Consider the following 26,018-nt stretch of genomic DNA (forward strand, 5'->3'; position numbering starts at 1 on the left):
GCGGCACTCTGAAGACTTTGCGTAAAAGGGGTTACTGGTGTTAATGTAAGTGCTATTCATAATATCAAGGAAAAATTAAGCCCATCAATTCAAACCTTGAAAATGGTCGTATTTGTAGGCCATGAGCTAAATTATCAAATAGTCCAAGACTTGATGATTTAATGATCACTCATCAAATTTGCCAAATTGTGGCTTCCACCGTTGTCCGGAAAAATAAAATGTGTAAGTGGATAGACTGGAAAGTCACAGGCTCATAACCTTAGAGTGTTTATTCATCCACTGAACACTTTTTTAAGCACCTACTATATGTCAGGTATTTTGCTGGATGCTGGCAGACCAATCCCTGCCACAAGGATCTCAGAGTCTAGAGGAGGAAACAACCATAAAATAAATACAAGTGAGGACAGGGTAGCACAAAGAGGAAGGGCCTAATCCTGGTAGCGAAGAGTCCAGAAAGGCTTCCTGGAGGACATATAATATCCAGAGAATTTCAAGTAAATGTAAGTATTTCATCTTGACTCTCCCAAACCAAGCAAAACAATATATTTTTTAGCCCCATAATCTTTGTGAAACCCGATCTGATGTAGTTTAGAAATGAGGTGCAACTGCTTATAAGGGCATCCTTAGGCAAGCTATCTGTTTAGAAGAGAAATCAAGTAAGTTATTTAAGAACAATAATGTAGAGTGACAGTATTTTGGCATTTAAGCCAACAAGAATACGCCAAGATACAAAATGACATATTATACAGGGGGCTTGTTTATACATTTATATGACCAGGCTTGGGGCCTGTTAATTGTCGTACTGCTTCCCGATTCTTGCGAGAAGTTCCGGAATCACAAATAATAACAAAAACAAGAAAACAGAAGTGGCTTTTCTGGGAATAAAGGAGCATATCAGTGATTGGTCATAGTGGTCAGTGCTGCATGCTTTTCATGCCGTGTTTCTTGCACTGATTTATATGAAACGTCCCTAAGACAAAGGAGGTATTGCTGTAAAGTAAACGTGTCAGATAAAGCAGGTTTCTTCTTTCCCCAGTGACTGCGTGGTTCCCAGAAAAATAAATTAGATAAAATAAAATATTAGAAAGCAGTCACTGCCCTCTTTCTGGAAATGCCCCTTGGTCTTGCTCTCACAGGCAGAGAACTAGACTAAGCAGCTATCCACTGGCTCCAGTGGGACACGGGTTCGTGCCCCGGTCCGGGAGGATCCTGCATGCCGTGGAGCGGCTGGGCCCGTGAGCCATGGCCGCTGAGCCCGTGCGTCCGGAGCCTGTGCTCCGCGGCCAGAGGGGCCACAACAGTGGGAGGCCCGCGTACCGCACACACACACACACACACACACACACAAAATGCACTGCAGAGTATAGAAGACGAAGTAACTAAATGTGAGATTGTGTTAGTTAAGTGACTGGAGGAGGTGACCCTCCAGTTAGTCTTTCCCCAGGCGTGGCGATGCATGAGTGGGCACCAGAGAGGCATGCCCCGTGGACAGCTGGACCATCACGATACTCTGAGTCACTGCACCCACATCCAGTTCAGCGCTTTAGAATCCGAAATAAAACCCACCTAAGTCATGCCTCAGTGTCTTCTAAGGTTTCACTCTTTCCTCTCTACCAGTAAGAGCTATTATAATTATCTCCACATCAGCTCATCAGGGGACTGGATTCTTTGGGGTTGAGGAACACTTTTATTTCAATAAGGCTGCTATCATTGGAGCAGTAAGTTTAACTCCTTATACTTTTACTAGTAGAAAAATACTGCTCTCCAATATTTAGGATTTTATGTCAAGATGTCACGCTTTATTTTAATGAGTTCCTTGATTTCCCACCTCTAGTTCTTTCGTTAGCACAAACTCTCCCTTGGCAACTTTTACCATCTCTAGTTCTAGTATCACTAAATAAAAATTAAGGCTAAATAAAATAACTCATAGTAAGTGAACTCATCAAATATAAACTAGATGCTGTATTTTTCACATTATAGACCCTTCCACGCAACATCATAAGTTATTTTATTAATATTTAAAAGACACATGAAAAATATTGTGCACCTATTTTCCTGGCATTTGTGTTTTCTTAAAAAATAAAATATTGATTAGTAATTTAAGGGGTTTATTGAGATAAATCCTTTTATCATTTACCATGTTGAGAGGATGTGGTAGAATGATTTGGTGATTAGCCAGTATATCCCAACTGATCTTGTTAGTTTTGATCAATCAATCAAACCAAAGTTGAGCTCAACAGTTTTGTTACTAGAATGGGCGATGTGAGAGGAGATAAAAACACAGGAAGAAATCATTTTTTTATATAAATTTATTTATTTATTTTTGGCTGCATTGGGTCTTTGTTGCTGCAAGCAGGCTTTCTCTAGTTGCGGGGAGCGGGGGCTACTCTTCGTTGCAGTGTGCGGGCTTCTCATTACGGTGGCTTCTCTTGTTGCAGAGCATGGGCTCTAGGCGCGCCGGCTTCAGTAGTTGCAGTGTGTGGGCTCAGCAGTTGTGGCTCGCGGGCTCTAGAGCTCAGGCTCAGTAGTTGCGGTACACGGGCTTCGTTGCTCCGTGGCATGTGGGATCTTCCAGGACCAGGGCTTAACCGGTGTCCCCTACATTGGCAGGTGGATTCTCAACCACTGCGCCACCAGGGAAACTCAGAAATCATTTATTGAGAGTTCACTATAAGCCACATGTTTTACATAAATCTTCTCATTTACTATCTTATTCTATCCTGGAGGGGTATTATTGTCATTTACATTTTAAAGATGAAGAAAGTGTAATTCAGGGAGTTAGTGACCTATAAGAGTATTTGAACACAGTTATGACTCTAAAATACGTGCTCAAGTTACTGCCCATATTTTCTATTTTTAAGCACTTACCGTCTGAACGAGCAAGTGCGATTTGTACATACAGAGTGAGACAGAGTCACAGAGACTTACACACACAGTGGAGAGGTCGGTCTAAGACGGCATTTAATCAGGTACCTAAATTAGCACCTAAATGAGTGGGGCAGCTATTCATGCTCTGATGATTACATGAGATGGAATCTTGTGTGTGCTTGATACCTGGGAACTAAGGAAAAGGGGAATGTTTGGTGACTGGGCTAATACTTCTCGATTATTCAAGGTTAAGAGTCGGTGAGCAGCTCCCATGAAAACAGCAGAGAGGAAGCCGATAGAAGGGCCAAAGAACAGGGCAGTCGAGAGTTAGTTCATTGAAAACAACGCTGAATGTTCAAAAGAGGGTCAAATAACTGAGTAAAAACAAAAAGAATGAGGATCACGGAAAGGACAGGAGGCGTTCGCTGGTGACCTTCAACTCAGTATCTCAACAGGATAATGGAGTAGGAATTAGGACTCCGGTGATCAGGGGTGATCCTCAGAGCAATGTCCAGAGAAAAAGGGCCCCTGGGGTTCCTCCCTTTGTCACCTTTCTGGGTATTGTCTCTGCTCCTCCCCACAGTACAGCTGTCAGAGGACAGTTCCTCTGTAAGGCGCCCCCTGCGTCCCCTAATCTTTCCCCTTTCTAGGTTCTTGATCAGCTTCCTTTAGCATCCCAGGTACTATGTGAATTGGCATTGTGTCTGTGTGTGTGTGGGCGCGCACGTACGCGCTTCAGAGACTTAATTTCATGTCATTCAGATGCTGAATATCATAATGACTTTCAAATGTGGCCAGATTAGTCTTCAAATTCTCATAGAAGAGAGAATTTCATTTCCAGAGATTATGGTGCTAAATTGTTTTGACCTAACTGCAGTTTTGACCCAAGCTGTTATACTAAAAATGTCAAGGGGATATCATAAAAATTGCCTGTTTCTAGTGCTTTCCAGTTGATAGATCTTAGCATAAAGATTTTTTTTTTAAGATGTTTATGTAGAGGAAATAGAGTGACCCCATTGAAATAACCATTTCCTTTAAAAAAAAAAATGTGATCCCATATTCTCTGGTAGAAATCTAAAGGTTCTAAGTGACTTTTTATTGCTAATTTCCAAAAAATAAAATTACAGGGATACATTTCAAATAGCAAAGTTACTAATGTTCGGTACAATGGCAGTCATCTTCCCTGCTCCGGAACAGGGATTTTGAGGAGGGTTTGTGCACAGTGAATACAAACTGAGAAAAGTCATTTGCTCATAAATCTGAAATTCAATGGTGGCCGGGCTGATAAAATGAAAGAGAAAAAAATATGCAAGTTGCTATCGGTGGGATAATAGCTCACTGCTGTGCTTAAGACACCATTAAAAACATAGCTCTTGTTTTTTAATTTTATGAAATCTCATGAGGAAAAAAATAAAGGTCTGAGATGGTTAAAATACACGGGAGCTTTACATGTTTGTATACATAGGAATTTGAAGAAAAACAGAAATGTTTACACTTGAAGTTGAAATCCTTAAAGGGAATTAATAACTGAATTTAGCCTTATCTCCATTCTGTAGGTTCTGTTTAATTAGTTTATCTACACTTACCCAAAAGCTGTAATCATGGAAATAGACACTTCACAAAGTACGTTGTCAAAACTCCTGGCGTGGACTTAGGCACTGTGATGTAATGCCTCTGTCCTAAAAAAATAACGTACTCACAGCAGAACTATAGATACTGATGCCCCGGGTTCCTATTAGATATCTCTAATTATTGATGAAGGATAAATGCTCATAAAGATTATAATCATCATATTAATTATTTATGTTATTAGTTGGGGGAAGTTGGGACGAGAGATGTTCTATTCTGTTTGACTGTACTTTTGGGGGGTAAGTTCTTGCTTCTGGCCTCTAGCCATACTTCCAGAACAAAAGAGTAATTCCTGCTAGCATTAGAAGAATCCATAAGAAGAATAAAATACTATCCACAAAGTTGTGATTGACTTAGATTTCATCCAGGCTCTCTGGGGAAAAATTGCAGGCTTTCTCCAAAACTCAGAACAGCCTCTATCCTAAAAATTGAGTCACGTTAAATCGACCTATGCGGTCAGCCCTGAGTAGAGGTTCCTTTAGGTTAAAAAGATTCTAGTCATATATGGGGTCCAGAAAAACTTGGCTGAGAGCTGGCAGCTCTACATAGTTGAGGGTTTAAAAAATATATTCTAATTTAAAATTAATATATACTTATTAACACCTACTACATGCCAAGCACTCATTGTTCTAGATATTTCACCTGTTATAATGGAGGTTTTTGTTTGTTTATTTTCTGCAAACCCATCTTTTGTTTAGAGGATCATATCTCACCCAACCTCAGTCCGTGTTCCTGACCTCCTGGCTCCAGAAAAGGACAGTTGACCAAATTAGGCCAATGAAGATATTTCTGGAACTGCTGCTAGAGTTTTGGGAAAGATGCTTTTATTCAGCAGGGAAAGTTAAGACAACAAGATCTAACCCTAAAGATGCTAGGAGCTATGGGAAGGAAAGCATAGTCAGGATGTGGGGAGGTAGTGTCATGGCACCTTCATCTGAATACCTGGATCTAGCTGCACCTGAAGCAGCCAGACCTGATGGTAATACAGATTTGACAGTAAAATGAAATAATACATTCCTTTTAGTTGTTAATTAAACCCATGTGGATTGGGATTTCTCTCACATTTACAGGAAAAGTCCTGATATATTTATATTTTCTTGAGTCCTTATAAAGAAAATACACCATAGGCATCATTCATCCCTTCTGTACAAGGTGAGGAAGCAGAGACTTAATGACCAAGCAATCTGCTGAGATTCTGCCTCTTCAAGTGGACGTGCTGGGACTCATGCCTGAGCTTCTGTCACCGCAGCTCTTCTCATGTTATCACTCACAGGTTAGAGCTGCAACATTCGTATTGTCTGGGGTACTCACTGTCTTCCCACCCTATCTCGGCCTGAGCTACAGTGCACGTTTGTGCCATATTTGGGTTATAAATAGTATTTAACTGAATACTCAAGTATATCATTGGGCTGAAGCTGACAGGCCCCGCCCAAATCGTTGGTGATTAAGAATTTGTTGTAACCTTCTCATTTTAACAAACCACCTATTTTCAAGACGATTTAAAGGGAAGACTTCCACTTTATGGCATCGTTTTGAAGATCCAGAGCGTGAGGCCGTCTGAGCAGTGAAATGATGTTACAATGATCTTTCAGGTACAACGTGGCGATCTCATCTGCCTTTTTATAGGTATACTTTTTTATAGGTATACTTTTATAGGTATACTTTTACAATTAATAGTTATCATTTCTTCAAAGAGCTAAAACATGTCAACTGCCCTGGGTTGTTGCCAACTGGCTAAGAAAACTGGGATCTACAAGTGCCCCTGTCTAGGATGCTAAGATTTCAGTGTCTTTGACAGCACGTGTACTGCCTGTATGCTCTCCTTTTAAATCTATTTTTTAAATCTCCAATTATAAGCCTTATTATGAAAGAATCTACCTCACATGTTGCCAGGTTTAAATGCAGTAATGCATAGCATTCATGGTGCATGATAGGAGCCCAGCAACTATTAGTTTTAATAAACTAATAGTTTTAAAAAACTAATGATTCCTATTATTTTGTTATTTAAATTAGAATCCATTGCATAATAAACACTACAATTTTGCTGTGTGTTTGTCTAATTAAATGTCCAAATTCCAACAGTACTTTACTCTCTGCCAACTACAGACATGTACTCACATAAAAGAAATCTATTAAACTCCCTCTGGTGTTAGAAAATAGGCCCAATAGAAAAGGGAACCCTCTTGCACTGCTGGTGGTAATGGGAATTGGTACAGCCACTATGGAGAGCAGTATGGAGGTTCCTTAAAAAACTACAAATAGAACTACCATATGACCCAGCAATCCCACTACTGGGCATATACCCTGAGAAAACCATCATTCAAAAAGAGTCATGTACCAAAATGTTCATTGCAGCTCTATTTACAATAGCCAGGAGACGGTAACAACCTAAGTGTCCATCATCAGATGAATGGATAAAGAAGATGTGGCACATATATACAATGGAATATTACTCAGCCATAAAAAAGGAAGCAATGCCATTTACAGCTACATGTATGGACCTAGAGATTATCATACTAAGCAAAGTAAGTCAGAAAGAGAAAGACAAGTACCATATGATATCACTTATATATGGAATTTAAGAAAAAAAATGTCATGAAGAACCTAGGGGTAAGACAGGAATAAAGACACAGACCTACTAGAGAATGGACTTGATGATATGGGGAGGGGGAAGGGTAAGCTGTGACAAAGCGAGAGAGTGGCATGGACATATATACAGTACCAAACGTAAGGTAGATAGCTAGTGGGAAGCAGCCGTATAGCACAGGGAGATCAGCTCGGTGCTTTGTGACCACCTAGAGGGGTGGGATAGGGAGGGTGGGAGGGAGATGCAAGAGGGAAGAGATATGGGAACATATGTATATGTATAAGTGATTCACTTTGTTATAAAGCAGAAACTAACACACCATTGTAAAGCAATTATACTCCAATAAAGATGTAAAAAAAAAAAAGAAAGAAGAAAATAGGCCCGTTTCTGGAACTGGGATTCATAACCAATGTTCTATATAAAATAAATGATATATTTAATTTTTTTATTGAAGTATAGTTGATTTACAGTGTTGTGTTACTTTCTGGTGTACAGCAAAGCGATTCAGAGATATATATACTCTTTTTTCATATTCTTTTCCATTATGGTTCATTACAGGATATTGAATATAGTTCCCTGTGCTGTACAATAGGACCTTGTTCCTTATCTATCCTTATAGATACTAGTTTGCATCTGCTAACCCCAAACTCCCCATCCATCCCTCCCTGACGCTCCCTCCCCCTTGGTAAACACAAGTCTATTCTCTATAACTGTCAGTCTGTTTTTGTTGTACAAATAAGTTCATTTGTGTCATATTTTAGGTTCCACATATAAGTGATATCATATGGTACTTGTCTTTCTCTTTCTGACTTACTTTGCTTAGTATGATAATCTCTAGGTCCATACGTGTAGCTGTAAATGGCATTGCTTCCTTTTTTATGGCTGAGTAATATTCCTTTGTGTGTGTGTGTGTGTGTGTGTGTGTGTGTGTGTGTGTGTGTGTGTATACATCTTCTTAACTGATATATTTTGCTTCAAGATATGAAGGATAGCTATAACTTCCTAAGAAATTTGTTCATCACAAATATTTTGGAATATTTTATTCATTTTCCCAGGCCCAGGACAAAGATGCTCAACAGTCTTGGATACAGGGAAGAGAGCAGACACTCCAGGTCTTAGAAATAAACCTGATCTCACATTAGAATCCATGGTTCCTCGTTTAAGAAACTAAGGTTCTGGGGCTTCCCTGGTGGCGCAGTGGTTAAGAATCTGCCTGCCAATGCAGGGGACACGGGTTCGAGCCCTGGTCCGGGAAGATCCCACAAGCTGCGGAGCAACTACGCCCATGCGCCACAACTACTGAGCCTGCGCTCTAGAGCCTGTGTGCCACAACTACTGAAGCCTGCGCGCCACAACTACGGAAGCCCGTGTGCCTAGAGCCCGTGCTCCAGAGCAGGAGAGGCCACCGCAGTGTGAAGCCTGTGCTCCGCGACGAACAGTAGCCCCCGCTCGCCACAGCTGGAGGGGGCCCGTGCTCAGCAACAAAGACACAATGAAGCCAAAGATAAATGAATAAATAAATAAATAGAAAGACAGAAAGAAACCAAGGTTCTGGAACTGCAAAACCTTATCTGAAGATGTGATCATTGCAACGGTAATAAGGCCATGGTAACAGCACAATATATTTTGTTATGTATTACAGCAACCCGAAACCAGCCCGTGAATTAAAGTTGTACAAGTAGGGGAATGCAGACAGTGGAAGCTGTATGGCCATCTGAAAGCCTGGCCATTTCCCCTGAGGAGCATCTGTCAGCTGGCATCACACATGTCCCCGGATAAACTGGGTGAGGCAGCACAAAGAGCTAGGGTGAGGTCTTTCAGAGACCCAGCTCTAGCTGTGAACTCTGTGAACCTGGGCAAGTTCCTTAAACCTCTGGCCTGTTTTCTTACCTATGAAATGGGATGATAGTGCTATCACAGACTTGTAAGAGTGTATGAGAATTTGGCCTGAATTTTGTTCGATTTCCTTTTAAATAAAGGCAACCCCTGAATTTGAGAGCCCCTGATTTTATCACTGTTTCTAAAATCATAACCAAGCTCACCCTCCAGTAATAAATTGCAGTTTCTGACTACTAAGTAACCACAACCTACGCCTCTGCTGAGCAGGTCGAGATAGGGCTCCCGGTTCACCACAATCTGCTGGGGCAGGTCCTGTGAGCTGGGAGACGCCGCACAGCAGGCAGACAAGGTCCTTGCTCTCACACTGTTAAATCAACATCAGCTGACTCAGCCCGGACGCGGAACAAATAAAACATCCAGTTTTTTACAGTAGATTTTCTTGAGAGTGTGCAACTTTTTGTGCTCTTTTATCTGATGGCCCAGAATGTAAAAGGGGCAAAAAGTCAAGAGAAGCCTTCGTTTGACCACCAACCTCAACGTTGGTTCAGTGTGTTATATTCTCGCCTGTCTTTCTCACTTGATGCAGGAAACACTCTCAACCCTCAGCTTTTCCTTACAGTCACATTGTGGCTTGATTTTCTTCGAGGTAACTGCCTCTGAGTTTGGTCTGGTCCAGCTTTCTTGGGGAGCTCCCCAAACTGGCCTTAGTCTGTAATATCACCAAAGGCAGGAGTGGGCTTTTGAAATATTTTGCAGAAACAAAGATGAATATGTATGACGCTGAGGTCCACGAAACCAAGATAAGATTACCCTTGTGGATGGGTGGGGAAGGCAGACTCCACGAGACAACTGGGGGTCCTGGAGAGACTGGGGTGCCCTTCACCCCTTCACGTATTTGTCACGGGGATTTGGCAACTCATATGTGGAGAAAGCGAAAGATCAGTGTCTGAGTAAGTGAGGGAACATCAGTGAGGAGCTAATTGGGGTCAAATAGGTTTTTAAAGTGTATCTTTCCTCTCTCTCTGAGTTGGGATAAGTCCCTTCCGTTTCACAATCTGGCTGTTCAAACAAGCACATTTAATATTGACCCACTTTCTTTTGCACAATGGTTTCTTATAAAGAACATCTGCAGCATATTTAATGGGCCTAGTTATTCTCGGGTTATCGGAGGGTATGTTGTAGGTATTGCCTGCTCATATATGAACACTTCCGGAGAGGCAGCAATGCCTCTGGGGCCGTTGAATCCTGACCCTCTGAATTGCCATTTCTGGGACCGGCAGTAAGTCAGTTAAAGCTTTCTGTGCCTCTGTGTTTTCATTCATAGAATGTGAATAGTAATAAGAACGACATCAACTGGTTGTCAGGACTATTAAATAAGCTACTATTTAACAGTATTTGGAACAATGTCTAACACATACTAAGTGCTTTACAAGAAGCTGTTCAATAAATAAACTTTAAAATAACAAAAACTATGGCAACTGAAACAAACGGGTGAAGATGAGGTTGGAAGATGTAGCTTGGTATGTACCTTGGTGTAAGAATCTCCAGTAACAGAGATGCCCTAAATATAAATATGAACGCCCTTTCATTTTCCATGAGAAAAGATGAATCCTAAAAAAATGTTCCTAATGGATATATTCATATGAATCAACACTGGAAATAGTCCAAATGTCCATCAATAGGAAATGGATAACCAAATTGTGGTACATGTATAAAACATAATACAGTTGAACAAGAAACCGATTAAGCTACTGATGTGTGCAAAACATAGAAGAGTCTCAAAAACTTACGCTGAGCAAAAGAGTACAAATTATATTATTTCTTTTATAGGAAGTTCAAGATCAACAATATAAATATATGGCGATATGGATTAAAAGGATGATTTCTGGGGTTGGAGTTGAGGATTGACTGGAAAGGGGAATGAGGTATCTTTCCAGGAAGATGGGAGTATTATCTATCTTTATTTGGGTGCTGGTAACATGGAATAGATATTTTAAAAAAATCTTCTCAAGTGTATATTTCAGATCTGTGCATTTTACTCTAAGTGAATTACATGCAATCAAATAAAAACTGACAAAGTAAATAAATGCTGGCTTCTGGTAATGGCAGGCTAGTTAATTCAGAGCAGACATCCCAGTGGAGACAACAAACATTGCTGGATGAAATATTAAGACCCTGATCCTAGTAATATCAACAAACTCTGAAGAAAGTGAGAAGTAATTGGACCAAGAATTTAGGACAAGAGGAAAATCCAGAGGGGGGAGCAAGGGGTTTGGGGCCACATTTGCCCTAGGGACAGGAAGAGATGGCAGAGAGGTTAACCAATCCTCCTAACAGTCTCTGGAGGAAAGGACAAATAAAAGTTGAAGTACAAGGGCTGCCCAAATTGAGGACCATGGTACAGGGCTCACACTTAGAGCTGATATCCAAAAGCCATAAAATATAGAAGTAAGGATGAACCAGAAGTAAGCCAGCTGCTTTCAAGGACTACAATCTACATGGTCTAGAAAATTTCTACCCTGCAGATTGGATTAAGGTGACTCAAGATTGCTAGTACTCATAGGCACCTGTCAGAAAGAAACAACAAAAAGCATGCTCTCTGGAAGAAGACAATATCACAGGCCTTAAATTATTTCTATACATCTTTTTAAAAACATATCTAGCACTCATTGAAAAATAAGGAAACACACAAAAAGGTGTATCGATATGAATCAGAACCAGCACAAAGAACAACAGAAAGAGACCCATAAATATTCGGGATAGTGAAGTTTCCAGAAATCTAACATGTATCAAGTATTTTACTAAGCTTATAGAGACAGATGCCAAACAACATCTCAGCAGGAATGGGGTCTTTAATTTTTTTTTTTTTTTTTTTTGCGGTACGCGGGCTCTCACTGTTGTGGCCTCTCCCGTTGCGGAGCACAGGCTCCGGATGCGCAGCCTCAGCGGCCATGGCTCACGGGCCCAGCCGCTCTGCGGCATGTGGGATCTTCCCGGACTGGGGCACGAACCCGTGTCCCCTGCATCGGCAGGCGGACTTTCAACCACTGCGCCACCAGGGGAGCCCAGGAATGGGGTCTTTAAAAAGGACATCGCAGATTTGAAAGCAAAAAATTAAAGAAAACAGATATCTGCGAACTGTAAGACTCGCTGTCAGCAATGGACGTGTACACCAGCAGGTCAGCTTTAACTAAAAGAAAGTTAGTGCATCTGAAGATGAGTCAGAAGAAACCAGCCAAGATGAAAGAGACAGAAGAAAGAACAAGAGGGAGAGAAGATGCAAGTAGAAAATCTAACATATGTTTAATCAAGGTCTTGGAAAAAGAGAATGGTCCAAAGCAAAATTTGGAAAGATAATGGCTGAGAATTTTCCAACACAAATGGAAGGTATCAGTCCACAAATTCAAGAACCCAATGACTCCCAAGTAGGCTAATTAAAAAAAAAAAAATCCCCCCTGTCAAGAACGTGAAGGATCTGAGATTTTACCCTACTTAAAATGTAATAAGTTACCTGCCATAGATTCATGGCTGCTGACAGAACACACCAGCCTCCTGGGTCAAAGGCTATTTCAAGTCAAAGGACTCCATGATTCAAGGTACGGAAAGGTAGCAAGAGGAGTTTGCATCAATTCCTCCAGCCTCTCACGTCCCTCAGGGTCCCAGGAATATCCTGCACATGTGGTTTGTGTCACAGCTGAGAACTCTAAGATTTAGGAACCCAGATCTTTCTTAATGGGCGGTAAGCTTGCCTCAACTTCGCCCTGGAGGGAGACCATTATCTTTATTATACTGTGTAATACACAAACCTGCCCTCTGCTCCAGAGAAAGACACTGATCTCTAGCTCCCAAAGAATGTTATACAAACGTCCTCGAAAAGATAGTCTAGGGAAACGGCAGCAAGTACCTCTGCTTACGGAAGAGCACAGACACACAGACCCATGGAGAATTGTGTGCCAGCAAATTTTCCCATGATTTCTGGTTTCTGGCTAATTTTCCCATGAGTCCGTCACAGTGTCAGCCACTGTGACTAATCTGATCAACAGAGGCTGGGACCAAACCCCTCCAGTGTGTCTCATACAGCATGTAATTAAGGCTCCAAACAGCGGGATGAGGAAAACCTTGCAGTATTGATGTCAACCATTCCCCCGCAGAGTCCTGGACCCCACCAGCTGAACTAGTCCCCTAAACCATCCATGCCTGCTTTCCAGCACCGAGTTTGTTTAACTGATCAATTCAGCTAAAGTTAGGAACAAATTTCGAACCATCTTCTCTAAATGTAAGACTCCACTGTAAGGATAATTATCCTCAGAGTATGCATAAATAATGAGTCACTTGTCTCTCTGGGGAGCGACTCTGGGTAATCAAGGGCAGCCTCATTTTGGAGAGATCTATGCAGTCCTCTGAGAGCTACATGAGCTACTGGTGGTGTTTTCTAAATCACTTCTTAGGTGCAAGGCACTTTGGTTTCAGGATGGAGGCAAGGTAATGCCTGGTTTCCACACAGATGGACAATTCCAAGGATGCTCATGGTGTCCCTGTACAGAAAGTATCATTTACAATTGTTGGGCCACCCCGAGTGATTCCTCCATTATTTAGGGGGAGAGGGACTTGGGTTGGTGGTATCTCTAACATAGCCTCCCAATGGCTGGTCAATCTTGGGGTTCCCAGTTTAGTTTGATAATTGAATCTAGCCTTATTTTTAAAGAGACCGAGAGCAGTCGGTAAAGCTGGTCCAGTCTGGTCCCCGCTACAGCTGCTAGCATTCACCCACCCTCAGGAAAATCTGAGTGATGGCTACGGGTGCAGAAGTGCAGAAAACACTCGGAGATATTGACAGGGAGATGCGGGAGCTGAGGTCACCCCTGCTCTTTCTAAGAGACTTCTCAACATGGTTAAAGGGGGTGAGGTGGTTAGCACCACTTGTCTGGAGATGCCAGGTTGTTATTCATTAAGCTGAAGGAGCCCTAAATGTTTGGGAAAACTGCAACAGCCCATTTTTCTTTGGAGGAAGGCTCTCGGGGCAAATCTGAAGGGCAAAGATCATTGATGTCCCTCCCTTCCTGCACCTCCCAGGTCTAAGGTGTCCCCTCTTCATGTGCCCAGGGTATAGGCCCCCTCCACTGACCCAAAATGGTCTTCCTCCATTCCAAGAGCTGTAACTTCACCTTTTTCCTGATTACCCTTTACTGACACTCAGAACTTTTGTCCAGAAGGGTCAGAGGCAATAAGGACAAGGGGATTTTTGTAAGGCACAGAGACCCCTGCATCTGAGCGTAGCCTATGTAGCCCGTTGTAGTGGGAGATGGCAAGCAGTGTCCACAAACAGACACCCCTGTCCTGAGGATCTAGGACCAGGCAACTCCAAAGGAATATATCCAGGTGGCTCAACTAGAAATCACTTTGGATCCCTATGGGCCCCTTTTGTCGGGGCTGTCACCGGGAGGGTATACTATCCAGGCTGGGTCACCACTGGGGGAAAGAAAGATGCATTATGCCTAGGAATGGGCAGGGCAGAATCCTGAACTTTCAAAATGAATCCGTGTAACTCCCCACTCCTTTCATTCTGATCATGACCAGGAAGCAGATGAGGGGAGATGCTCCTTTTCCGGAGAGAGCCACAGTCAGAGTCTGGTCTGCCTCCTCAAAGTGTGTGGACCCAGGAGGAAACGAGGAAGGTAAAGTCAGAAATTCTTTTTTAGTTTATTTTTAAGGAAGCCGTTCCAATGATCAAGTGTCCGATGCCTGTGGATGGCAGGGAGCTTGGAAGGTTCATCCAACACCCTGACTGTCCATCTGATGCTGAGTAGTTTTTGTGATAAAGACACACCACTGAGGGACTGAAAATGGTCCAGAAAGCTGAGTACATGACGCAGATTACTTTCAAGAGCCCCATGCTTAGCTGATAGGACTGGAAACACAGAAAATATCACAAACAGAAAAAAGTTAACAGTGGTGAGGCACCACCAATAGGTCCAGGAGAGGGTCAAGTTCCAATGTAGTCACTCTGCCAGGAGTGGGGGGCGGGTGGCGTGCCCCAGGCCACGCAGCCCCTTCACTTGGAGACAAATGACAGGGGTCGCGTCTCATGCAGTGTTGGCCTCTGCACCAAAACCAGACTCTTTCCCTTTGGCCCAGTCTCTTATGATGGATGTGTCGCCATGTTCAGTGCCATGATGGATCCAGGCAGCAATGTTTGCAAACTGGGTGGTGCAGGCTCAGTCAGCAGCTTGGCTTGGTCTCATCAGGATGGGCCCTTACCACGGGCGCCGACACGAGGGAGCCAAGTGGTTCGTGCAGTAGCACTGTTTGCTACCATCATCTGTGGCCTCCGAGAGGCGTGTCTTCAATTTGCGAGCTTGTGGTTTTCCAAGTTGAGACCGAACAGCTAGGCCACTGGCAACAGCCCAAGAATCAACAAAAATCTAACGAATGGGGCTCATCAAGGGGAATGCTGGCTGGAACTGTGAGAATGGAATCGAATTCCACCCACCAAGTGGAGAGACCACATCCAATTTGCAGGTCTGCATTGCGGGCACTGAGGCTGGACAGCTCCTGCAGCCCAAGGACACCATCTGGTTTCAGCTTGACCAAACCGGCAGTGAACCAGACCCAGGGTTTCAGTTCATTATGAAAACAAACAGCAGCTGTGCACATGCACGCCTCACACAGACACACTGCTGAGAAAATGATTCCCTATACCCCCCAAAAACTACTGTACACTTTCATTTAGATAAAGTTCACACAAAGGCAGATTTGAACCATTGTTTTTAGGGACACATACTTAGGTGGCAAAAGTACAATGAAGAACAGCTAGGCAGTGTTTTACCAGGTTAGTAGTTATCTTTGAGGGGCAGGAGGTGTGACAAGGGAAGTGCACATGGCAGGGGGCAACATCCTATTTCTTGAACCTGAGTTACCGCTTTATACTTGGTTACGATATACATTTGTTTTGTGCATTTTTCAATGTTGTTGAATTTCACAAATTTTAACAAGGGAGTATGTCCCTTAGCATGTTAATGGGTAAAGGAGCTGGAATCTAAATTCAAAATCATTTGCTCTTCTGGGTTACCAGTTCAAAGTAAAAAAAAAAATCTCAAGCTAAAATAAGATCCAAACGTGATTCTACTAATTTCTTATTCTGCTCAGTCCAAGGAGTTCTCAGGAACTGGGTAGAGGTGGAGTGTTCCTACAACCTCTGCAGCCTAGATTCTCACTTGAATGACTGTCAGGGCATCAGAAGTCCTACCAGCTCAATGCCAGGTCCTGGATATTCCTCACTTATCGGAAAGTTCAAAGAGATACCAGGTCATAAAGGACTGTCAACAGCCCGAGCCCCATCCCAAATGCAGAAAATAAACCAATTCCCAGGTCCTGGCAGTTATCCCAGGAAAAATTACGTTCCTAGAACCCAGTATTAATATTGCCAAAACCATGGCAGAAACTCAATAGTATCTGAGCGTACGAGAGTAGAGAAGAAAAAAAAAAAAAAAAGAAAAATCTGGGTTTTACCTTCACCAGATTGCCTATCAAAGGATGTGAACTGTACAACATCTATGCCGTGAACTTAAAGAGAAGACATTTGTCAGCAAGAGCTGAATTCGTGTACTATGGAATTTTGATGTCTGGAAGGAAAAGCCCACCCATATACACTCTTCTTTCTTAGAGTGACATTTGTGACACTGAAATCTTTTTGCAGAGATTCAGAGTTTGCACTGCAGATGGTTCCAGTCGCAGGATCTTGTTTGGGGTACTTTTCTGTCCACCCAGTGAAACATCATCCTTTCCATTTCCCCTCGAGCCTCACACGTGGGCACTCTGGGCTCTGTGTGTGAGCCCCCCGGGGGGGCTGGTCCCAACAGTTTCTTGTGAGCAGACACTCTTAGTCTTGTGCCACAGAGGCTGCCGCCACTGTCTTTTCTTGTGGAATTGCTTAGGTTTAAGAGACTTGTATCTCAGAGAAAGTGTCCAGCAAGTTCTCCACATTTGTTCCAACTGGAAAATCACCCTCAACAAACTGCTGAACTGAAAGCTACTTTGGGGATTTTTAATGCCTGTTTCCTGAGAGGCCTGGGGAGGCCTTTATGAATTTCTCCAGGTGCTTTCTTTGCTCCACTGTGAATTCTAGAATCCCAAGCGTGTTTCTTCAGTCTGGGGGCACAGGTTTGATCAGCGGCTTGGTTCTAGTCTTCATGCTACTCTGTCCCTTTGAAGTTTACCTATTGCATCTTTGAGTATTTTTATATTTAATCCCATGGATAAGCCACATGAATTCAAGGTCATTGTCCCTTGGACCAGCTAGCACCTAAATGTAGATCGGGGCATCTCAATTTTTTTTTTTTTTTGCGGTACGCGGGCCTCTCACCGTTGTGGCCTCTCCCGTTGCGGAGCACAGGCTCCGGATGCGCAGCCTCAGCGGCCATGGCTCACGGGCCCCGCCGTTCCGCGGCACGTGGGATCTTCCCGGACCAGGGCACGAACCCGTGTCCCCCGCATCGGCAGGCGGACTCTCAACCACTGCGCCACCAGGGAAGCCCGGGGGCATCTCAATTTTAATTCTAAAACGTTTCTAGTGTTTTGTGGGAGCACAGCAATCAGCTATCCTACCTTCTGAAAGCAGCAGATACCTTCTGTCTTCTTGTACCTAAAAGGTCTTTCCAGAAAGACCTGTTTCTCTATAATGAATACTCCTTCCGGCTCATGTCGCACTATCATCGCTGAGGTCACACACTCTGCAAATGTTTGCCGGGTGTACCTCGGGGGCAAGCTGTAGTGACCTGTACCCCGAGACTGCACCTGTGCTGATGTCCTTGTGCCTTTGTTTCAGAAAGACGCTGACCGGGCGCTGTTTGCTCAGAGCCTCCCCTACTTGCAGTTCTACCTTTATTAGGAGAAGCCCCTCACCCGTGGGCAAAATAGAGAGGTCACAGCTGCGCACCCCCAGCGGGGGCCACATCCACACGGCCAGAGTAACTTAGGTCGGAGCAGTGAGAAGCTGAGTGCACCACTGTGGGCGGCTGACCAGTCTAAGAAAAGCTCCTGCAGGCCACCCAGCATGGCTGCTTTAAGTCTTTTGTGGACCCTAGGCACTATGCCTCCAGGGACCACGGCTCTGAAATTTTAAAAAATTATTACAAATTTATCAAAAATTATGCTTTATGACTGCATTGGTATAAAGACAAATCCAAACTGGATTATATCTCTTTCTTTTCTTCAGATTTTAAGAGAAATGAAAACACTTTCAGGGGCCCCTGAAAGTATCGTGGCTTTAGGCGCCATGCTTACTGTGTCTACAGGGTGAGCTGTCCCTGACATCAGGCCAACATGCCCTGCCCCACAGGAAGTCCAGGCCCCAAGCCCAGGCTCTGACAACTCCGTGTTGGGTTTTGTTCCTTTTCACTTATTTCTCAGGGACCCCGGCCAATGTAACAAAATGACGAAGGCTTGAGGGCGTCCAGTAAATAACACCTTTTATCCCTCCCCAAGGAACAAGACAAATAGTTAGGAAGATGGGGGGCAATGTATCACCTTTATTACCAAGGGATGCTAGGTTGAAAGATACCATCCATTTGCTCTAGGAATTAGGAACATTTATCCACCCAACTGCTGGCAATCCTGGATGGAATTAGACCGCTCTGCAAGGCAGGGAAGAGTGTGCCCCTGACGGGGCAGCAGAGATGCCTCCTCCTGGTAAGAAGCTAGCTCCCAAGAGGTAGAACATGGAATGCTGGGGAGCATGCCCAGATTTTTCTCCCTACACTTAGCAATCGGAATAGTCTCTCAGTGCAGGGGAGGGAAAGGGGGGAGAGAGATCACCTGAGTGTCTATACCTAGGAAAAGGCATAAGGAGTTCAGAAGAAGTATTCCCCTCCAAAGGGTCCCTGTTAAACTTTAAGCATGTTTAGAATCTCTCAAAGGATTGGAACAATAGGCGAGGAATTACACTCAAAGTTATTTTGACTTTTTAAGCGTAACCCGCAGGCAGAAGAACGAGGGAATGAAGGTAAAGCTCTATGTCACTCACTCAATAAATCAATAATATTTATTAAAATGGTTACGCCTAAGTCCTTTGAAATAAAGGCCGTTCAAAATACCTGAAGCATTTATTTTTCAATACACGTAATAGAGGAATAGGCGTTGATTCTTGGAGTTTAACAAACAATCGCAATATTCATAAAAAGTAGGAAAGTGATTCCTTGCACTTGAGTTTCTGTTGCTAGGTTGAGTAGCACTAAAAGTAAACAAACAAACAAGGCAGAGAAAAGAAAAGTCTTTGATAAAATTACCCTTTTATGATTATAGAAAGATCCTGGTCTAACTCCATCAAATCTCTGTGATATTCATTGTTCAATAAAAATATATTCACTGAGGGCCTCTACATGTTAACTGGGCAGATGGTGGTAAACAAGACAGTCTCTGTCCGTATGGAGCCTGCATTCTTCTCTTAAAACAAAACAGGTTCCTGGGCTTGAACATTAAAGAGAAATTATACCCTGATCCATAGGTTTCCCAAGGACAAAAAAAAACCCAATAAATATTATTTGAAGGAAGTTGGGAAGATAAAAAGTAGCCTTTGAATTCTTGGGACGACTGTGACTGGTAAAAATGATACTTGTTGGTCAGTTATGAGTCATAAATATAATTATCAATTGCTGATCCATTTTTCTCTTTCACTTCTGCATGCAGATATAAAAATACATCATCATAAATCACCAGCACACAATTACCATAATTAGGTCACAGTCAACAGGGGGCAGCTTTATTCAACAGCAGTTTAATTGGAATAAATAGCCTACAGTATCCCCTTTTGGAAACTTTTAAATATATGGAGTCTTGAGGCTTTTTGCTACCTCAGTTTTATCTCACGATAATCCACTTTATCAATTATGTCCAGCTAGGTCAAAATGCATTCAAGCCTTAGTGGAGTGTAGCTTTGTTTCATCAATAAACTCCTGGCGAAGTTTCCTAATCAGTCCAGGATTCTGGTTTCCCAGGACCTGACGGAGGGCCGCTGTGCCTGAAGCCGGGCATGAGATGGTGCTGACACAGGGGGCGCGACCGCTGTTATAGGGCCACGGATAGCGGCCGATGTCATGTGTCACCCAGATTCCCCTTCAGGATGGAAGCGTTTCTTCTCCCAGCTGCTGGCGGTGCCACCCGCTGACCGCCGTTGGCTGTCAGTCCTCTGGGGAATTGCCCATGATGCTCTCTACAAACCGGCCTGCATGCTGGGCTCTGTCTTGGAGACTTCCTCTTGAAGGAGCAAACTGCAACGTGGCAACAAGTCCATGGGATTTTATTCCAAATTAAATGGAAGGTGATTGAAAGGCTTTACTAAAAGCAAGGAAGGGTGGTTTTAGCTGGTGTGTGCTGAATTCGAGAGAGTAGCAATAGAACCAGAGGGTGGGTGAGGAAGCTGTTACAGCAGTCCAGGTGAGGCGGTGGCTGGAACTAGGGTAATGAAGTAAAAACTGAGAAAAGTGGATAAACGTAAGATACATTTTGACAGAACCTGGTGGTTAACTGGATAGTGCAAGAAAGGCGGGCATCAAAGAATAACATCAAAGTGACCCCACGACACAATTTTGGATGTGCAGTGGCAGAAGATTCAGGGCACCAGAACTCGACAGTGCTTTGTGAAGCTTGGATACAACTGCGTAAAATGAAGTCCGGAGAAAAGACTCCAGTGCTAAACATCTTGTGAGGTAATATTTGGGCTTCATTTTAGAAAACTGTCCCCAAAGAAGTATGTAATCAGTATAAATTTTACAACATGGCCACAGATGACTATGATTTCCATATTCTAGTACTATATATTACATGCTGTTTGCCTAATAAATTATTGGCAATTGGTTGCTACCTGGCACTTTGTAACTAAGCTGGGCATAAATACTGTAAACTAAATGACAAAACAGTAAGAAAACGTGGTTCATTATGAGGTAGCCGCATAGGCTCGGAAGTCCATAATGGCTTGAAATTCCAGAAGACAGGCTTGTAATGATAAGTCAAATGCCACTAAATGTCATTTTAAAATAGGTATTTGTTTAGTTTCGTGGCAAATTATGCTCATTCGGGGATGGAGGTTGTCTTTGCCAAGCATTTATTTAACACAGGTTCACTGCGGGGATTATAATAATTTCACAAGCCAGTAGCATACAGGATAATGTCTCTTCATAAACCAATAAAGAAATAACATACCCCCAACCAACGGTAGATAAATTATGCTGTTGTTCCAGGCAAGGGGACTTGTACCTGTCTATGAATTGGCTCTCAGGGGAGACAGGTTGACCAACCAGAGCTGATGGCCAGCAGCCAGCACGGAAGTGAAAAGTCCCCTGTTGCTAGAGCTTGTAGCTCCGAATGACGGTAGTGGTATTAGCGGGCAAGAAGACCTCCCCTCCCGGGGCCACTCCTGGTAGAAGAGTTGCCTTCACCTTGGCAGGAGCTAATGCCCCAAGGTCTTTGGAGAGCTGTTTAGATGAGCAAACGGCAGCCTTGCCCAGACTGAACACTGTCGGGCAGCCCTCACTCACTCCTGAGTATTTATAACCTAGATGTCCCCTTGTCACAGCTGCTTCTTCACCCATCCTTAATTTTTAATTAAATTTTTTTGGAATATAGTTGATTTACAATGTTGCGTTACTTCCTGCTGTACAGCAAAGTGAATCAGTTATACATACATATATATCCACTCTTTCTTAGATTCTTTCCCCATATAGGTCATTACAGAGTATTGAGTGCAGTTCCCTGTGCTATACAGTACGTTCTTATTAGTTATCTATTTTATACATAGTAGCATGTATATGTCAATTCCAAACTCCCAGTTTACCACTCCCCCCCCATAACCGTACGTTTGTTTTCTACATCTGTGACTCTACTTCTGTTTTGTAAATAAGTTCCTTTGTACCATTTTTTTAGAGTCCACATATAAGCGATATCCTATGCTATTTGCCTTTCTCTGACTTACTTCACTCAATATAACAATCTCGAGGTCCATCCGCAAGTCCACAGCACTGTCCCTCAGCTGCCGAGTTACTGAGTGGTCACTGGCAACCACAGATGTGGATGATGACGTCCTGACAGGCGATCTCACTTTTACATCAAAACACTAACTTCATTCTTGAAAACCACTTCACTCGTAAAAACAACTTCATTTTGTCATTAACAAGTAGATTTGAAATCATATCAAATCACTGCAAAACAGCATTGCACAAGGTCAGCCTTTACGTAATGACTGGACTAAAAGAAAGTAGAAATTAAACAGCACAGAAGGGTCCTGGGAGCAGCTGCCTTATCTGACCTCAGACCTTCTACCATGATCTAGAAGGAACTGCTGCCACCAATGACCACCCAAACTACACTGTCTGCTGTGATTCTACAGGCTGCTTCACTCACCCCCAAAGTCAGACACCCGTGTCTGCAAACATGGATGTCAGTCCTCATTGCCTCCGATTCATCTAGGAGTCATCAAAAAAATTACCAAAGAATTGCGGATGCTTGACTTAGAATGTTCCTTATGAATAGTGATTATTTGAGAATCTGCACGACTATCTTCAGGAATGGATCAGCTGTTAGCCTGCTTTTTGCCAAAGTCAGAAAAAGTCTTTCTCTCAGTGGAACTATAATTGATTATTTGAGTTCACTGGAGAGGGTTGCCGCTTGAGAGATTTATTTATAGTGTCTCAGATCTAAACATTGGACTGAGGGTCTAATGAAATGCTTCTTTTATAATTCCACAGGGTCTTCAAATAATTTACTCCTAGATGAATCGGGGGCAGTGAGAACGTGCGCGGGCACCGCCCTCAGTAGGCAAGCTCGGGATGCTGGTGTTAGGGTTTTCTGTTTCCTTTGCTTCTAGAGTTCATCGCTCTGCAGAGGAATTTTCAGAAGTAGGCGGACTGGCATTGGTTGTTTGCTAGTATCTTCCAAAGCAGATTTTTGGAAACTATTTATTACAGTTTCTGGTAGGAGGCTCTGTTTGAATCCTTTTAATAGTAACAGCGAATCTGCCTGCTATTGTTCAACTTTTTAAATTTTTTAACAGATTCTCTTCTTTGTTAACAAACATTGTTGTTTTAGGCAGCAATAAAACAGATAATGAACACGTTTTCATTAAAGCAAGTCTTCTAAAGAGACAAAATCCCCCTGGCATAACAACAGTCAGATATTAAAAAAAACCACAATGGGAACATTAAGCCAGTGTTTCATGTCGCATAAGAGACTCCTCCTCTTTACCGTGGTTGGCTTAACCAAAGAATTATATTTTGTTTTAAACAGTCTAATATACTATTATATTTAAGAATAAAAACACTACTAACATATATATATATATATGTAAATATTGGATTTGGAGATTTTATATATATATAATGCTATCATTTCAAATAACTTTGAAATAGGTTACCTTATTAATTCTCATAATGCATTGACTGAACAAAAGCATTGTGTGGGTCGAATATATACTTCATATAAAAATGTCAGTTTAGCCTGAGAAAACCAGGGAAGCTTTATTCCCCCAGTGGGAATAAAGCTTCAGTGATCTCCCTGATCGGCTTCCTTGTTCTCCGTTGCTACACTACGACTTTCATAGACCCCTTCTGTTCCATCCTTCTTACCATCTATAACCACAAATATGGGCAGCATTCAAATCATTTTCCACGAAACTCTTAGGTTTTAAGAATCTCAGGAATAAGTGTGGTAGCGTGCCACCTGACCACACATGCTGGTGGCGTTCATGAGCTTTAGTGCTTAGAAAGCTGGGGCCCTTGCAATGAGTCTGACTGGGAGAGAAGTCTGCAGGACACATCCTCAGAGCTTTGAATCAGTGGGTCCAGAAAGCTTTATCTAAACAAATATCTCGGATAATTCTTTTGCAGCCAATTGATGAGGCAACACTTGGGAACCACTGTTCCTGACTACCTTGGCTCTGATGCTTCACACTGTAAGGCATTAGAACATCTGGTCTGGCACTTGGAGTGGATCTGTAATGTATCTGATGGAGAATTAATACAGCACTTAACTACATTATGAGCGCAGCTACTATTTAAAACCCAGAGGTGATGAATGAGATGAATACAGTTGGTAAGGAAAGAGCAAGATTGCATGTATCATAATTGCATCAGGTGTACTTAAGTCACTAAAGATTAAACCCTTTTTCTTTTCTGAGTCAACAGATCATGACAAGAATCATGAGTGTTATCACTGTTTGTATTGAATTATTCTCTCAGCTAATACGTAGTATGACTTGTGTCAAAGATACTGTTTTCTTCCCAATTAATTTTGTATATAATACTACCCCATTCCACCCTGGTCAATTGAAGCAACTACCTCATATTCCAAGTTTTTGTTTTCCTGTAGATAGTGTAAACAGCAGTTTCAAATTTTACATATGAGAATCACTGATTTTGGTGAAGAACGACTCATTAAAGTCTGTTTGGTACATGATCGACCCAATGGCTGAGAGGCTGGATCTATAGATTGACTTAGAGAGGAGGGCAGGGATGAAATAAAAGAGCTAAGTCTTAGGGACAGACAAGAACAAAAACAAATAATAAACATAAAAGTAGCAGATAACATTTATTGAGCACTATTATATCAATTTAGAATATATAGAAATATCTTATGTATTTCAGTATATCCTAAAATTATCAAAATATAGAATATGAAACTCTACTCCAAGTATCTTTCCATGTAATATCTCATTTATTGCTCATAATACTCCTGTTATGAACTGAATTGAGTCTCCTCCCAAAATCATATGTTGAAGCTCTAACCCCTAATGCAACTAACTGTATTTGGAGATACGGCTTATAAGGAAGTAATAAAGGTTACGTGAGGTCATAAAGGGCCTTACTCCAGTAGGACTGATGTCCTTCTAAGAAGAGGAAGAGACATGAGAGCTCTCTCTCTGCAGGCACATAGGGAAAAGGCCATGTGAGGGCACAGCAAGAAGGTGGCTGTCTACAAGCCAGGAAGAGAGGCCTCCCCAGAAACAAACCCTGACTGACCATACGATGATCTTGGACTTAAAGCCTCCAAAACTGTGAGAAAATAAATTTCAGTTGTTGAAGCCACCTAGTCCGTAGTATTTTGTTATGGCAGCCCTAGACTAATATAACCTCTATGAGGTAGTAGTGTTAATAGCTCCATTTTACAAAGGAAAGGTACAATAACCTGCCCACGGTCAGAAAGCGGACAGCAGAATAATTTTCAGCAGACTGGATGGCTATAAGATCATTCAAAATAAATTAGAAAATATGTGAAAAGAAGTGCCATAAGCAAGAATATTTAAAACATAGAGATATGGTTTATAACAACATAGCAAGATTGCTTACACAGTAATTGAATTGCAGGATTAGAAATCCAGGCAGAGAGAAGTAATCTTGTAGAAATGTCAAGTGGCCCAGGAAAGGCAGAAATGGGCTTTTATCTGTTTTTTGTGGCTAGATGACCTTGGGAGCGATTCAGGAAAATTTTTCTAGCTTGACGCAGAAGAACAAACAAGGGAGTAGGTAGAAGATAAAGTGTGAGACAACTGTAAAATCCTTATAGATGTATTAACACAAAATGAGCAAAAAGACTGCATCCCACTGTACTTAGAATAAAGTCCAAATTCTTTACCATCGGCTGTATTTGTAGCATAATCTTAGAACTTATTATGAACCAAGACATTTTTGAAAATGAAATACTATCACAAATTTTCAAGTACAATAAGGTTAGACCAGAACAGTTCTGGGCAAATGTGGGTACAGCTTTGCAAAGCTTCTCTTATAATCAGAAAATCAAGCCCAATGAGTACATGTAATACATCAAGGCTATGTGGCTAGAAAACCCAACTTTAGAAAAAAGATTTACCAGGAATTATTTCATTAAGAATTAATGTAAATGATCAAGATATATTCTCAGATATCCATCATCTACATGTTTTATTCCAGCAACTCTCTCCCTAAACCTTTAAGTAAATTTTCAAAGGTGTTACACACATAAGAAATAATTCTTACCTTAAAAACATTAATTCTAGGCTCGGTAGAAGAATTATAAGTCCACCGTAAGCCTTTGAACCAAAGAGAAGTACAAGTGCCATGTGGGTCCCTCTCTG

Source organism: Phocoena phocoena, chromosome 21, assembly GCF_963924675.1.
Source record: "Phocoena phocoena chromosome 21, mPhoPho1.1, whole genome shotgun sequence".
Classification (NCBI taxonomy): Eukaryota; Metazoa; Chordata; class Mammalia; order Artiodactyla; family Phocoenidae; genus Phocoena; species Phocoena phocoena.